At 43.2% G+C, this 18,003-nt stretch overlaps 1 protein-coding gene across 1 annotated transcript in view; it reads left to right on the forward strand.

Annotated features, from left to right (window-relative positions):
* Nucleotides 1-18,003, forward strand: part of LOC126416805 (eyes absent homolog 2) — a 763,097-nt gene that overhangs the window by 68,353 nt on the left and 676,741 nt on the right. The window lies entirely within an intron of this gene.

Raw genomic sequence — 18,003 nt, forward strand, 5'->3', positions numbered from 1 at the left:
GCAGTTGAACGGAATGGACAGTGTCTTGAAAGAAGGATATATGATGAACATCAACAAAAGCAAAACGAGGATAATGGAATGTAGTCGAATTAAGTCGGGTGATGCTGAGGGAATTAGATTAGGAAATGAGACACTTAAAGTAGTAAAGGAGTTTTGCTATTTGGGGAGCAAAATAACTGATGATGGTCGAAGTAGAGAGGATATAAAATGTAGACTGGCAATGGCAAGGAAAGCGTTTCTGAAGAAGAGAAATTTGTTAACATCGGGTATAGATTTAAATGTCATGAAGTCGTTCCTGAAAGTATTTGTATGGAGTGTAGCCATGTATGGAAGTGAAACATGGACAATAAATAGTTTGGACAAGAAGAGAATAGAAGCTTTCGAAATGTGGTGCTACAGAAGAATGTTGAAGATTAGGTGGGTAGATCACGTAACTAATGAGAAGGTATTGAATAGGATTGGGGAGAAGAGAAGTTTGTGGCACAACTTGACTAGAAGAAGGGATCGGTTGGTAGGACATGTCCTGAGGCATCAAGGGATCACAAATTTAGCATTGGAGGGCAGTGTGGGAGACCAAGAGATGAATACACTAAGCAGATTCAGAAGGATGTAGGTTGCAGTAGGTACTGGGAGATGAAGGAGCTTGCACAGGATAGATTAACATGGAGAGCTGCATCAAGCCAGTCTCAGGACTGAAGACCACAACAACAACAACAACAACTTAAGAACCACAGCATTCTTTTAGAAAAGTTGACGACATCACAAAGGAGTATTTCTTACCTGCACTAACAGAAATCTCCAGTGCAGAATCTTCCCAGTGGAATCCTAAGGCGAGAGAAGTTGTAATGTTGTTACTTTAATTTGCTATGAAAGCGGCACTGATGGACAATAAAAGCGGTTTAAAATCTGTGAGCTGTCTGGGGAAGTTAACCTTGCATTATTGAGCAACTGTTTCACCAGGTATCCAATCTAGCTTACCAAATTCCCAACCAGACTAACATTAATTATAACCTTTTAATAGTCATACGACAACTGGTGATATATATATATATATATATATATAAAAGAGAATTTAAATAAAAAGAAATAGATCAGTTTATATTTGGAAATTTATTTTACCATTGATCATTGGAATTTCAGCATATTAAACTTGACTCCTAACTAAACTGGTGCCTTATTTAGGATTGTGAAAATGTGAGATTGTAATCTTACGGAAGACATCAAATATAGAGCCAAGATTGGGAGACTGCATACAACACTGCATTCATAAAACAACAAACAAAGAACGTTGAAACATATGCAACAGAAAATTAACCACTACCAACCGATTCAATTTTCACCCAAAGAAGTTACGTTCGTAGCACAATCCTGTCCGTCATGTAATTACCACACACTGGTATACTAAACTCATATTAACTCTTTGTGAAATCTTCCCGAAAAGAATAGCTGAGGGCTACTTTGATGATTACACCACATGCTTCACGTGGTCAAATTGGTTTACACAAAGAGTGTAACTCCACAATAATTTTGATAATTAAAGTAAATTAGATCGAAAAGCAATTTAGAAAAGAAAAACCTCGAACTGGTTACTATCGTCTTACTATTAACCTGATGGGTCAAACAATTGTATAAGCACGTGGCACTGGTTTCACAAAGTACACCCCACGAGGGTTGAACATAAAGAAAAGTTGCTATATTGAAAATTATTGTCAAGACGAGACGTTATAATCTCATGCACATTCGCATTTAAGATTGATGAACTTAGTTAGAGTTACTGATCAACACGTGGTTCCACTTTACTCACAAAGTAGTGACAAAGCAACTACCGGAATATATTCTGAACTTCACACGAGAATTACACTGCGCTGCAATTTAAGATAACATTAGATATTTTAGAGCTAAACCTGAAATAAAGGTGATTAAATTTTCAGTTAGGCTGAACTTAAGAAATCCATTGTCCTACGGACTTAGCAGAGACGCGCTTAGCCGGAGATCTTACCACTTCAGACGCTCGCCACGGACAGACTGCCCTGGTCCCTTTCTGAGGGTGGCTCACAAATATAAACGGAAGTGGCCAGAGGGGCAGCTTCCTATACCAACATGACAAAGGACAGACAGGACCATACTAAGGATAGGAACCTCTTTGCTTTTAGAAAGCGTAGCTACCTGTTCCGACGTTGGTCCTACTGTTCTCTAGCAGACAAGCTTGTCTGCTGCCCTGAGGCATGCAATAGAAATACATTTGCTCATTCATCCTCTCACACAGAAGGGAAGGGGGTTGACAGTATCTTATCATATACAGTATATAAAAGAAAGCGGATGTAGGTTCCGTATGAGACTGTGTGACATGAATTACATTTAAACTGTGTTTTAAAATGTAGTAGTGTGACAGATCGTTCTTGTTTATGTGTGAAAGTAACACGTTCCACTACTCAGTCTCCTCCCAGATAGTCAGAAACGCCACAGTAAATTTAGAAGAGGAATTTATGCCGTAAATGACAACAGATTTAAGAAATTAACATGAAAGGAATCCAACAGAGACCTTTCAGAGTAGCTTAAGAAAACAGAAAGTGGCCTTCCTCGAGGAAGTGTGTTGACATTGAAACGTCCCCTTTGAACAATTATACAAGACTGTGCTTAAACTGACATACAATATTTTTAGCGCAACGCAATCTGACTTTCAAAAATCCCTACAAAAGAATGGCGCTGACTAACATTAAAGTATACCTTTCAGAAATCACTTTCCTCACAAAAATCTTCATTACTCGAACTACTGCAGTACAGCGAGCGCCACTACTGCCAGCTAAATAACAGATTCAAACTATGGAAGGCACTAACTACTGATAGGGATAGTTAGCAAATGAAAGATATTAATAGAGAACAAACAATGTATTTACCTTAGTATCATCAAAAGTCATAATATATATAGCAGTTCATGACAAATTACAAAACTCCGCCATCTCTCTCCCCACAACCACCACTGCTGGCGGCTCACCTCCAACTGCGCAACGCTACGTGCTGTTCACATCCAGCTGCCCAACACTACAATGGCGAGTATTACAACAATGCAAAGCAGCCACAGACTGCACACAGCACAGCCAGTGATTTTCATACAGAGGTGGCGTTACCAATAAAAAAACCTAAACAGCCTACTTACATAGCCCCCATGCTCCCCACAAAAAATTTTACAAATTGGTTTGGGCAGTGGCCAATACAGATTTGAAAAAAAATTTTCATAATTACAATAACAAAGAAATCAAATGCACACACTTATTGATACAATGTTGGCCATATGAAACGTCCCCTTTGAACAATTATACAAGACTGTGCTTAAACTGACATACAATATTTTTAGCGCAACGCAATCTGACTTTCAAAAATCCCTGCAAAAGAATGGCCCTGACTAACATTAAACTATACCTTTCAGAAATCACTTGCCTCACAAAAATCTTCATTACTCGAACTACTGCAGTACAGCGAGCGCCACTACTGCCAGCTAAATAAAAGATTCAAACTATGGAAGGCACTAACTACTGATAGGGATAGTTAGCAAATGAAAGATATTAATAGAGAACAAACAATGTATTTACCTTAGTATCATCAAAAGTCATAATATATATAGCAGTTCATGACAAATTACAAAACTCCGCCATCTCTCTCCCCACATCCACCACTGCTGGCGGCTCACCTCCAACTGCGCAACGCTACGTGCTGTTCACGTCCAGCTGCCCAGCACTACAATGGCGAGTATTACAACAATGCAAAGCAGCCACAGACTGCACACAGCACAGCCAGTGATTTTCATACAGAGGTGGCGTTACCAATAAAAAACCTAAACAGCCTACTTACAACATCTATACCAATGATACCCTCTTCCTACAGGGGCCCAAGGTTTAATCTATGCTGACGCCTGCGTTATCTCTGTGTGAGGCACTGAAAGACACTGTATGAGAAATTTCTGATAGTCGTAGACACCCTTTCTATGAACTACGGAAAGAACCAACTAAAACCGAATCCACAGAAAACACAAACATGTGTTTTTCATCTGATGAATGTGGAGGCAAAAGGAACATAAACGGATACTCTCAGTCATCTATTGGCCCGGTGGCAACATGTTAGAGGTTTAAAGCACCGCTCGGCAACACTGTGAACAGAAAGGGGTGTTGACGCGATGTGTGACAGTCTACCTGTACATTAATGATAGCGGTGACTTTGTCCCGGGCAGACAGTTCCTGCGTTTACTAAATCCCAGTTCTGCCTTCCGCTGTGCGTGAGGTATGAATGGGGAATGAATCTGTCGTGAGCCTCATTCGGTATCACCTTTCCAGCGTCACAGGTGAGTTCTGCGGGCCGTGTAGTACAGTGGCGAGCATGTGCGCCCCGCGTTACCGGCGGCCTGGAGTTTTTACCGCCTCCCGGCGCGTACGCGGCACGCGATTTCGGCTAACATCTGGCAGCATAAATCAGCCACCAACCGGGAACCGCCCATTAACGCTATCGCGTTACAGCGGGCGTGATGCAGCCGCTCGCCAGACTATACCCTCCTCTGTCTGTGCCGCCTGTTTAATGCCGTCGCTATTGTAGCCTGTAGCCGTTTTCGAGCTCGATTCACCCTGGACTTCGACGGAACGGAAAGGAACAGAACAGAACAGAACGGAAGGAAACTCTACCGCCTAACTGAGATGCGTTCACGCTAGACGAAAACATCAGCAGAACGTCACTTTGCTTAACCTAATATTGAACGGTGAAAGTGAGGTAATGAGAAACACAAAAAGTCAGAATATAGTACCAGAATTAAGTACATGATAGTACGATTTATACATGACCAGACAAAAATTCGTAAAGTATATTATTGACGTAGGTCGTACGGTAAATTTTCCACACGATTGAGAACCGAAAAAGTAGGAGAAGTACCTTGGAAACCCATTTAACAGGAATTTATGTTTATCACTTATGTGATGGACAATACATATTTCTCGTTTTTTTTTAAGTGCACAATTAAGTTGAAAAACCGAATTTTGTTTCCATCAACAAACCTGATTTTTTTCATTATATAAAAAATCTGTTGTGTAGCTTGTTTATGCTCTTACTTATCCAGAGTGTGAATTTTTTTTCGTTTATGATGATGTAGTGTTAGAATAAAAGAAAATACATGAAATGTATTCGCCGTTACGAATATAGACAAGCATCAGCTGTATAACAGAATGACGACAGTGAAAATTTGTGCCGGACCGGGACTCGAACCCGGATTTCCTGCTTATCTCGAGAGGTTACCTTACCTGTAGGCTATCCGAGCACGACTCTTGGCCAGACCTAAACTTCCGTATGTCGTCAACCATATGTGTGTAACCTGCATTCATACATCCATTGTGTATATTCTCTTACAGGGGAGACATTTGAATTAAAAGTCGCTTGCCTTGTGTTGGCTGATAAATATGATATTGTAGTGCCTGTGTTGTTCAGAAGTACCCTTTACAGGAGTACACATAATGAATGTACGAGTGCAGGTCGTAGGTGAATGGTAGACGACATATGGAAGTTTGTGTCCGGCCGAGAGTCGTGCTCGGATAGCCTAATGGTAAGGCGACCACTCGCGATAAGCGGGAAATTCGGGCTCGAGTCGCGGTCCGGCACAAATTTTAATGACGTCATTCTGCTACACAGCTGATGGTTGTCTATATTCGCAACTGCGAGTACATTTCATGTATTTATTTTCGTTGTTCAAGTACTTTAAAAGTTAAACTACTTAGCTTTCTTGTTCAAAATGGTCCAAATGGCTCTGAGCACTGTGGGACTTAACTGCAGTGGTCATCAATCCCCTAGAACTTAGAACTACTTAAACCTAACTAACCTAAGAACATCACACACATCCATGCCCGAGGCAGGATTCGAACCTGCGGCCGTAGCGGTCGCGCGGCCCCAGACTGTAGCGCCTAGAACCGCTCGGCCACTCCGGCCGGCAGCTTTCTTGTGTTTAGCCTCTCTCATATAAGAAGACTCATAAGAAAATAGGCAAGTCGTTGCGCAACCTTTCCAACTTGTCACGAAAACAAAACAGAATAAAGATTAAGAAGAAACGAAAATCCACAACTATAATATTTCCGATGTTTGCAGTTGCAAACGTCCCCCCGCCAATGTCAGCGTCAAAAAGTTCACCCTGAGAATTCTTGACGGCAACTTTCCTTTCCGTTCCGCGGATTGTCTGTATGAATGCCGCCATTTGAAATGGATAGTGGATTGTTCTAACGTTCCGTTCCGTGACGACTAGTGGAATCGACCGTTATTCTTGGCTGTATGTCGTCATTTGTCTTATGTTCATGTAGTCTTACGTGTCTTATTCACACTTTACAGATTGCTAGTGTATATGGATCTCTCCTCGTTATCGTTTCCATTGATTTTCCCCTAATATCAAAACGACGATAGGAGGAGGATGTCAATACTGGCTGACCGAATTACGCGAAACAAATTATGTCATCCTGTCGAAAAGGCAGAGACCGCTCAACAGAAAAAACTGTTAATAAAATAGCATCCCGCCTCTTGTAGAAATTGATGCACAAGGTGCTTGTGAACTGACTTTTCGATATCTTTCCAGGGAACTGCAAGACTATTCAGGAAGAGGACATCGGTAGGCAGAAATGAGGTTGACTCATTCTATATACAAATTTAGTCTCGGTTGTCATGTGTATGGGCCATAAATTTGTCACTTGCAGTCCCTGCCGTATTTGAATAACATCACAAGGGTATCAATCACTATACATTTCCCATCAGAAGTGTGTGTAGTAATAGTGGAAACAAAAGGGTCGTAAACGATGTCACCACAAACCGGATGGCAGCCAACTTCTCCAGTTGCCAAAATGACACGTCTATCTTTGTCCACAGCGTTGTATCGGCGCTGGAGCACAGCACAGCATCGCATGTAGACCTGTCTGAGTCGAATGTTGAATGACATCTTCTGCGTATGCTATTTCGACGGCTTCCATTTCCAGAAAACAAGCGCTCCTACCAGTGATTGACGCATTAAAACTGTTGTTGGCATGCTGAGACTGAAGGGGAAAACGGTGTTTTCGGACGAATCGCGCTTCTGTCTGCTCTACCGTGATGGCCGCAATCTGGCTTTTTATGAGAAATGTATAGCGATTGGAAACCATAACTTCGTCATGGCGTCCAATTATGGTTGGGGTTGGAAGTGACAAACTTGTGGTCCAAACAGAAACGGCTACACCTGAGAACCGAGACTAAATTTGTGTCCACAATAAGTCAACCACATTTCTCCTCATCCAATCTGAACTCGTAGCGCTTATTTAACAATGTTTTACTGTTGAACAGCGATACAGATCATCTGATTTTGCGCCAGTGCAAAAATTCGTAAAGGTAATGTGTAGGCATCTTGTGCATCAATTTCTACGAAAGGCAGAATGGTATTTTATCAACAGTTTTCCGCTGTGCGGTCTCTGCTTTTTCTCGTATGAGCATCATTTGCTGAACGGCATAGTGAGAAAATTCCAGGTGTAATGAAATACTGTCCTATTTTACACAACATTTGCAATGTTATCTGTTACGTTTTGAGGGTTGTCTGAACAGTAACTACTACATCAGGGAAAGTTTAAGGGCCGGAGGTACAGTTCCTCTTTGATATCAAATTTTAGTAGGACAGCACCCGATCACATGTGGTGAGGAAAGTGCAATCCTTCTTCTAGGCCTTCGCGTAAGCCTGGTTGTCACCCATAGAACATTTCTGGGATATAGTTTACTGGCAGCGTGTTTGCCTCTGTCTTCCAGCAACCACTGTTGTCGCGTAGTGGACACGCATACAAGCTGCCGGGGGGGGTATTACTCAGGGAGATATATCCAGCCCTGTCTGATTAGAAGCAATGACTCCAGCCACGTGAGCGCTTCACACCGTACCAAATTATCAAAGTCGAACATCGAGTGCCGTTCTGTAATTCCAATCATATTCGTATAGTGTACCTTATCTCTCGCATTAAGTTAATTTCATTGGTCTGTATCCTTGGTGTAGGATTATCAAACCTTAGTTGTCACTTTGAGTGCTTCATACAGTGCCCGGCAAAAAATTTCAAGCACCGAAAAGACATCGTCGGATGTCAAAGTAACTTAGTACATGTACACACGATCGGCGGATGTGTGAATGATTAGAATTTCAATTCTTTGTGACAAGTGGAACGTCAACAGAGTGAATCAGCGTTGTTCGTGTTTAGTGTTGTTACCAGGCCTGGTAGGATACACAAGGGCGCGAACAGTCGTCAGACGTGGAATGTCACCGTGAAGGAAACGGAGATGCCATGTACGCGTGTCAGACAGCGTTATGTTACCTGCACCTGACGGAGTTAATCATTGTGGGCTTCAGTTTGGCCGACTGGTCGGATCGTGCAATATTCAGATTTGTAGGTCATCTGGATTTGACAGTGCCCCGATTTTGAATTCCACGTGAAAGTGACGGTCGTCAAGGTTCTGATAGACTATGTCCAACACCACAAAGGATGATCGCTTCACATCTGCGCCTGCCATCCGAGAACAAATAATGCACTGCCTGGAACATTAAGTTCATCTTGAACGTTTGTTGGAGATTAGCAACAGCCGGACTAGGAAATTACCTTGCGCTGCGTAGGCTGCCGCTAATACCACAACACAAACGGCCGCGTTTGCTGTAGTACCGTGATCGGGAAGCAAGGACTGCTGGAGCTTATACTGCTAGGTTCTTTGTAAATCTGACGGGATTTTGTAATCACTGAAATAACACCACATTCCCTCTCCTTGCTTGAAGTTTCGTTTCGTTTCCTCCTCTCCTGTGTGCTTTAGTTTTTTTTCCTTAGGGAGTGTATATTTGACGCCGTCGTTATTATGTCTAAACTTGTTAATTCAGAAATCACGTAGCTTTTTTTGATTTGTTGCTGCCATGATGCAGCTAATTCTGCTACACGACTGATGTGCCACTCCTGATGTTTAGTCGTATCGGTTTACATCTGTCCATTTTGTAAAAGGACATCTATACAGATCTATAACACCTTTTTCATCCAAGATGGTGAGCAAGTTACCTGAAAAAGCTACGATAGAGTGCAAATGGCTTTCTTTTCCATTTTTTCTCAGCACCATCTTCGTATTAGCCATCAACCCTATGTAAGGTAATGGTTACTACCTACATCAGAATCCGTACTCTGCAAGTACGCGACGGAGGCAGTAGAATCTTTGCACAGCTTGCCTCAAACATATGTTCGCGAAAGTTTACCAACAACGTTTTGTGACGACAATATTAGCTTCCCACTCCCCACCCCCTCTTCAACCCCTCCCTCCCACCCCTAAAGTCTGGAATCGCGCGACCGCTACGGTCGCAGGTTCGAATCCTGCCTCGGGCATGGATGTGTGTGATGTTCTTAGATTAGTTAGGTTTAAGTAGTTCTAAGTTCTAGAGGACTGATGACCTCAGAAGGTAAGTCCCATAGTGCTCAGAGCCATATGAACCCTCCCACCCAACGATTCCCATTTAAATATCCCCACAATGTTTGTACTGTCTCTGTTATCCTCCTGTGTCCATATGTAGCCTGTACTCTACATGTAACTTTCGTTTTTCTCTAGCTCAGGAAATAAATTACACTCGTGTGCTTGAAAGACCCATATACTTTACACCATGTGTTTTCTGTGTATCAGTTGTTTTCGTTTTTTTTAAGCATCTGCTTGAAGAAAGCAGTTTATCGCAGTGTTTGTGTGTGTTCAAGAAATTAATGTAATTTTTGATTGTTTTGTAATTTTTCAGTAGAATATGTTGAGAAGATGCTGTAATATGCTCATATACCCTTCAGCATCGAATAACCGATTTTTATTTCATAACAACTGTACAGCAACACACGTTTTTCGTTGTAGCACAGGGTTTACATTCCAGTGGCATTGTTTTTATAATTTTTAGTTGTTCGATACTGACTTTTCTGAGTGTTGCACATATTTCAGTAATTTTCTAACATGAGTGCCACCAATTCTTTTTATTTAGTATTTTAGTCTTATTTTGTCCTGAAAATGTGAATTGACTGACGACACAATCTTTTCATTCATAAATGCCAAGCTCAGGCCTGAGAAGGTTAAAGAAACAACATGTAAGATATGTGCAGCCTGTATTGATATCTAACACTTACTTCCTGCAACAAATTAAGTCTTGCATTTGCGTTCCCTACTACTGATTTTAGATGTTTGCTCCATTATGTTTCGCATCACTTCTTGGTATTAAAATGATGTGACTGGTTGCGGAAGTTTGCCATTACTGTTGAAATCTGAAACTACCCGGTTCTTCCTATGTATGCGAGTTGTCTCACAAATCCCTTGTTAATATGTAAAAACGGAGGTTTACATCACACCTGCTTCAGGCGTGGGGTATACGGCTGGTACACTGACGTCAGGGCTACTTAACGGCAGTAGCTTGTGATTTACAATAGGGCAGAAGTGACAGAGCCGCCAACATTGTGAGATGAAGTGCGACAGAGCGTTCAAGAGAGCCCATTGTGACAGCCACGGGTTGTAATGGCCGCATTGTGTACTGCTTGACCCCACACGCTCTGTGCTCACTTCCTGCCTCATTTCGCTAGCACGTCTGGCGTGACGTTCCCGCCTCTAGACCGTCCTCCTTACTACGTGCGTGCGAGAGTCATTCACAAAGTAAGGACCGTTTATGCATAGTCCCTGCGCAGCTGTTTGTGGCTCTGTGCCATTCACGTTCCTTGTTCATTAATACGTAGAGTCTCGTAAAGTGCAGGTCGTGGCTTAGTTTCCTCCCGTCATGAGCCCAAATTCCGGGACAGTAAATGCAACAACTGCTCTTCCCGCCGACCGAAGAGTGTAGATATAATGAAACATCCTTCGTCTCGTCGTCGGAATGGTACTGGTGTCGCAGGAAGTCTCACTCGCGGCCGTAGCCACAATCCACGTATTCTTACAAATTGCACACCATGTTGGTCTGAGGATTAACTAGGAAGTGTTTGTCGGCGGATACAGGTTAGTTCTCAGCACTGCTGCATTTCAGAAAAACGTATTAATAATGATCGCCAGCCTCGGTTTAACAAACAAATCAGGGTTAAACTTGTCATTGCTCCCAAATCCTGTTTTCATTTCTTGTAGCTGTTCAACTTCTTCAGAAAGATTGCGAGGTCTGACCATTGGACTAGGAGATGTACACCGCCAACAGTTCCTACACCGCTAAACAGTTCCTACATCACTTTCAGCTGGCTTCTAACAACTTCCACAAAAAATCTCCCCAAGAAACAAAACAGGAAAACAGTTTCAAGCCAATAGATCAAAAGACACACAGGAACATCGCGTATTGGCATCAGTTAGACCCTGTCCACTGCTTTTATAAAATAGCACTTCCAGCCAGTGAATGACTCTGATCTGGTACCGGCCTCTTCCTACCAAGCACATGCGCACAATCAAAATTGCACGCTTGCCTACAAAAACAGGAAAATCGCTGAACGTCCCACACTTGTGCATACGATGCGCACTTGGATATTCTCTGTTTCTCGTACTGGAAGAACTATTTTGTGGATGACGGTGGGTCACTATGGCTCCGAACCCAGAAGTCAGAAATACTCTCGAATCAGCGCTTGCACTCCACAGAGCAACGGACTCAAACATTTAGAAGGGACTGTCAATCGACCCGTAGGTATTGAGAGCTTCAAATCTCTCCACGGAATTATTTTGACCTTCAGATCTTTCAGCTAATCATCCTTAAGCCGTCGTCGCACGGTATGTTTGTTATAATCAAATGTCAGTTAATACAAACATCAAAAAAAGTTTTGCATCACCCTGGTTCCCAGAACCCCTGCTGATAGACGCTGACTGTGGATATTGTGTCACAGACGCAGTCCCTTTGACTGTTCAGAGATGTCACTAAATCTGCCCAAAGATGTAAACAACGACGCATGAGCAGCGCCTATTAGACGGAGGGGATTCGACAGCCGATCAGTCATTCCACCAGGAAGGAGGTACACGGCTCGTGTTATCTGTAGTTCAACCATGCCTACACGGCCAATACCGCGGTTCGATCGCGTCCGCATTGTTACTCTGTGCCAGAGAGGGCTCTCAACAAGGGAAGTTTCCAGGCGTCTCGGAGTGAACCAAAGCGATGTTGTTCGGACATGGAGGAGATACAGAGAGACAGGAACTGTTGGTGACATGCCTCGGTCAGACCTCCCAAGGGCTACTACTGCAGTGGATGACCGCTACCTACGGATTACGGCTCGGAAGAACCCTGACAGCATCGCCACCATGTTGAATAACGCTTTTCGTGCAGCCACAGGACGTGGTGTTACGACTCAAACTGTGCGCAGTAGTCTGCTTGATGTGCAACTTCACTCCCGACTTCCATGGGGAGGTCCATCTTCGCAACCACGACACGATGCAGTGCGGTACAGATGGGCCCAACAACATGCTGAATGGACCACTCAGGATTGGCATTACGTTCTCTTCACCGATGAGTGTCGCATAGGCCTTCAACCAGACAATCGTCGGAGTCGCGTTTGGAGGCAACCCAGTCAGGCTGAACTCCTTAGAAACATTGTCCAGCGAGTGCAGCAAGGTGGAGGTTCCCTGTTGTTTTGGGGTGCCATTATGTGGGGCCGACCTACGCCGCTGGTGGTCATTGAAGGCGTCGAAACGGCTGTATGAAACGTGAATGCCATCTCCGACCAGTAGGGCAACCATAGCGGCAGAATATTGGCGAGGCATTCGTCTTCATGGACGACAATTCGCGCCCCCATCGTGCACATCTTGTGAATGATTTCGTTCAGGAAAACGATATCGCTCGACTAGAGTGGCCAGAATGTTCTCCACACATGAACCCTGTCGAACATGCCTGGGATAGATTGAGAAGGGCTGTTTATGGACGACGTGATCCACCAGCCACTCTGAGGTATCTACGCCGAGCCGTCCGTTGTGACCGTGCGGTTCCAGGCGCTTCAGTCCGGAACCGCGCTGTTGTTACTGTCACAGGTTCGAATCCTGCCTCAGGCATGGATGTGTGTGATGTCCTTAGGTTAGTTAAGTTTAAGTAGTTCTAAGTCTACGGGACTGATGACCACAGATGTTAAGTCCCATAGTGCTTAGAGCCAATTGAACCATCTACGCCGAATCACCGTTGCGGAGTGGGAAATGTGCATCAACAGTGCCTTGATGAGCTTGTGGATAGTATGCCACGACGAATACAGGCATGCATCAGTGCAAGAGGACGTGCTACTGGGTATTAGAGGTACCGGTATGAAGAGCAATCTGGACCACCATCTCTGAAGGTCTCGCTGTATGGTGGTACAACATGCAATGTGTGGTTTTCATGAGCAATAAAAAGGGCGGAAATGATGTTTATGTTGATCTCTAGCCGAATTTTTTGTGCAGGTTTCGGAATCGAGGTGATGCAACACTTTTTTTGGTGTGTGTAACATGTCGACCGTTCATCTTTTCAGGATATGGGAAGTTATTGTCGCATTTTACGGAAGTTCAGCCTACTATAATGAATAGAGATGCTGAGTTACAAAGTGATGGGTGCCTTGTGTGGATGGTTCGCATCCGGCTAATCCAAAATTTTTTTATTCACCTTCGCATTTTCTAAAAGGTCCTGGAACTTCCTTTTTAAGTTAACAGCAATATGTTTTGTAATATTCGGTGTTATAAATGTAGGACCCAAGAGCTATTGTGCTACTTGTGTTTCACTATTTCTACAGATTCTGTTACTGAACAGAAACAGTGGGCAAGTAAGAATGATCTTGGTGTTTTACTAAAAATTGAGACTGACGAAATGATTTTTATCTTATGTGGAATAGTATTGGAAATTTGTGTCGCACTATTATAAGTAAATCCTGTAAGCTGTTGTCCTTACTGACTGGACATCGAACATCCTTCTTCACTTATAACATGTTCATGGATATTAAAGTTTTTATTTATGTATACTGTAGACAGAACAACATGACTATCATATGGGCAAGAGAGGAAATGAACATTTAAGTAGAGCTAAAGTAGCATTTTACGCCCGCCAAACAAAATGTGTGATCTACGAGCAAGACAACTGCTGCTGGACAGCGATGGAGTCACAAGCCATCAAGGTAGAATTTTTTTTCCATATAGAAAAATCACATTAAACAGTATGTTCCAATGTGACATGGGATTTGTGCTCCAGACGGTTGGTTTTAGTGTTCGCGTCCACTTCGACGTCAGCTATCTCAGTCTGAGGGAGGACGGCTTAAAGCTGTCGCAGTTAGTTTACGCTTGCCCATTTCGAGAACTCCTGTGTACTGTGTCAATCAACACACATCACCTGCAGCCGCGAATTGGCGCTGGAGCACGCTGCGGTCCCGTATATCATTTTGAGACACACGTACTATACGTACAACCTGGATCATTTCTGAGCTTCCAGCTAAACAGTGGAGGTCAAGTCGGCAAGTTGCTCACTGAATGCGACGGCCAATGTGGCGACGGCTGTTGGTGCAGAATGCAATCATTTTAATTTGTCAGGCTTGCTGCCGTTAATCAAACTCTTCTGGAAAGTTCTGTTTTCTGCAATATCTTCTCGCAAGTTTGTTTTCAACAGTTGATGGAAAGCAATTTCTTTTATGGGGAAGTCACCAAGGTCTTAAGCTAGCTCAGGATGTTCTGAACACAAACTACTTAACCCTCAGCTCTAGCCTGTCAAAGCCCCTTACACCAGGAAACCAGATCCAGATGTGAGCTATGGTGTCTCTAACAACCAATGTAGCATCCTACGGGACAACCAGGAATAATATAATATTTAACTGCTCTGAAATGATTCGTACAGACTTGTGATTTCATTATCTTCCAGCTATCAAACCTCACTGCATGTTAGTGAGATTGCAGAGCAACCCTATGTGACCCTCTCGAGATTCCTCATTGCAACTGAAATCTCAGTGTGTGTGATCAACGCGGAAGACGACATCACTTTTCTGTGGGCGTCTCCCTTGATGATTTCTGGATGCTGTGGATCCTATTGTGTACGCGTAACTATCTCCTAGAGGAATGAAAATAAAAGAATGTTACAGTTGCCGAAAGACACGCGGCAACGCCATACTAATCCCAATTAGTCTTAAGACGAAAATTTTAAGGTCAGATGTAGTGTATTGCTCTTCGATTTGTCCTGGGATAGTTCTTTACTTTGGTGTTACACATGTCAGTTATTTGAAACAGCATTTGTCCACAAGCGCTCCGCATTGTGATGACTTAGAAAACAAAACAAAAAATAGAAAGACTAATGATGGGAGGGCTACCTTGCTCATTTTAACGTCATCTGCAGGAATACCATTTTCGAACGACTATTTACTTTTTATTAAAAAGGTCCTTTGGCTTTGTTCGCCCCGAGCGTTGACACAGTAAGAAGGAGCTCTCTCATCAGTCACTACAGGGTCCGACAGGGCATTTTTCATTCCGGAGGACAGCTTGTTCGGCGGCGACAGTGACGTGAGGAATGGGGGAGCGGCGGTGCTTATAGGCGGGGGCAAAAATTAGCGAATTGGTGGCGGGCGTGTGTTTGTGGAGTAATTGCCCAAGACGCTGCCGCGAGAGCCGCTAATTACCTCACGCTGAGATGGATGGGTGACTGGGCGGGGCGGCAACTCGCTCTCCACTCACGACTCAAACTCTCATCTTGGCCAGCTAGGGGCCAAGCATGACCTGCTGCATGTAGATTTGTCCCCGACTTTTGCGGCCGATAATGGCAAAGTCATACTTTAGACAAGTCCATCCCTGCCGAAAGGGCCCCTCATTGCCCAAAACGGGTCCGTTCCATTATATATAACTCATTTTTTCCGTAGAAATGCCATTGCATTAGAGCCACTTTCACAGATGTTTGTCACTCGGATGGAGACAAACTCCTTAGTTCGGGTCTCGTGCGCTTATATATACTGAATATTAAAATGTTAATTGGTGATCCAAATGGACATCTAAGATACATTGAAACTCTTTGCTGGACTTAGACACGAAGGTGGATGTTTTTTATATGGTGGTTCTCTTGTGGCTGAGCAATACAAACATTTCTCAACAGCTAATTCAAACGTTCACCTGCCACTAGCTTATCCTCTTCTTTCCCAGACTCTTCAGTGGAGCTTCCTTGATGCTGCTGCACAAGCCTCTTAAATCGGGTGTACAGAGGATGACTGATTTAACCGTGCACTCACCCAGGACAGTTGCTTTTGACGAACTCCATGGAACAACTCCAGGCTACAAGTTTCCTGTATCTGTTCCATTACACCGTGTGCCACGTTAGCGTATCTGCACGCTCAGGGTATTTCAGCTTTCTTCTATCCTGCACAGTGAACTCCTGTTGGTGTACTACAAAAATGTGATTGCTATAGGAAAGCTTGCATTAAGATTCGCCACAAGTTATTCGTCTGTGACAGTCTCCACAATTATTTTAGAATATTAAAGGCATGCGCCTAATTATGCCCTTACTATTCCCTTGTAAACAGTCTGTTTGGTAACCCATCTGTGCAGTTACCCAGTACAAATAAAAGTCCGCTGTTTTTACCTATGCGATATTCCATTTCACGCTTTAACACCTTTTTAAAAGTTTTTGTTTGACACGATTGAGTCTAGTCATTATTCCTGATATATGAAGTCAAAGGAAGCTATACATTGTGAGATTTCGATGTGTGCAAACAAACAATCAAGCGACGTACAGATAAAGCTGAATGGGAATCAATTAGTTACGTATCATTTTTCATGCGAACTAATATTTACGGAGCTATCGCTTATTTTCTGAACCTCACAAACGACAAGTCCGAAGGACCTAAAACTAGCTAATGCTTGCGACCAATGATCACATAAAAAAGATTTCACGGAGCCTCTTCGTCTATATGAAGCACGTGTTGAAAAATTTCCGTCGTGAGCCAACCGAAAGAGGATATTAACTCTGGAAACAAGGTAAGTTACTTCCTGTGGGTTAGCTGACAAAGCTGTTTTAGCGGTTGTCGTCGAGTGAATATACGAGCAGCCTTAATTTTCCTTTTACGTATTACGCTGCATACTGTCAACGCGAACTAGGAAGTCTGCCGCCAGGGTACTTGATTTCGATATCAGCTCGTGGTTAATTGTCCCAACCATTGGTTGTTTCCAAAGTCTTTCCCATAAATACTTAGATTTATTCTCATATAAAGTGTTGCCGAAACACAGGAGTGGAAGAGGACGCAACTGAGTCAATCCAAACAAATAAAAATAATCACTTGTTCATGTGACACAACCGAATATGTCAGTTTGTTTCCCGCTGCAAACAATTTTTTTGTTCTTAACTGGAATTTGATATTAAGTTCGATGAAACGGTCGCAAATTACATATTTACAATTTCGCCATTGTTTAATCAATCTGGTTAGCTTATTTATGTTAGTTTTCAGTCAGTAGTATTCTGAAGACTATAGTCTAATACTTGTATTGTGCAGAGCATATTTGCCATTGATTAGCCGGCAGCATGCATATTTCGCGTTTATATTAAGTGGTTTTTAATCTATGTAAGACACTCCTAGTAACGGCATACTGAAAATCCGCATCGCTGCCCGCAGTTGGACCCGAACCTTCGAGCTTGCGTTGCGAAGCAATGGTGCTTCCTATAGACCATATCGAGATGGGTGGCATGGTTACTAAGGCACTCATACATGGAAGGACCAGATTTCAAATTCTTGTCGGGCCGTCCTCAGTGTTTATCGTGGTTTCCCCACATCACATCGATTCACTAGACCTGCGGAGACACAAGCCACCATTAAAATGAAACCATCTCCGCGCTCCCATAGTTTCAAACCACTCCACATAGCATAATGCTCCCACCGTATGTCTCGCAGCCCCGTGTGGCTAGACGATGTCCTGACACAGCGTCAACCATTTCTTCTAGACGGAAACTTAGAAAGGTGTATGGAAATCGAGCAATCATTTCCTCTGTAATGACCATGAAGACCCCACTACACCAGAGCCGTGTGTACTACCCAGGAAAATTTAGAGCCTCCTAAACACCATCCGCGC

This window comes from Schistocerca serialis, chromosome 8 (genome assembly GCF_023864345.2).
Source record: "Schistocerca serialis cubense isolate TAMUIC-IGC-003099 chromosome 8, iqSchSeri2.2, whole genome shotgun sequence".
NCBI classification, from domain to species: domain Eukaryota; kingdom Metazoa; phylum Arthropoda; class Insecta; order Orthoptera; family Acrididae; genus Schistocerca; species Schistocerca serialis.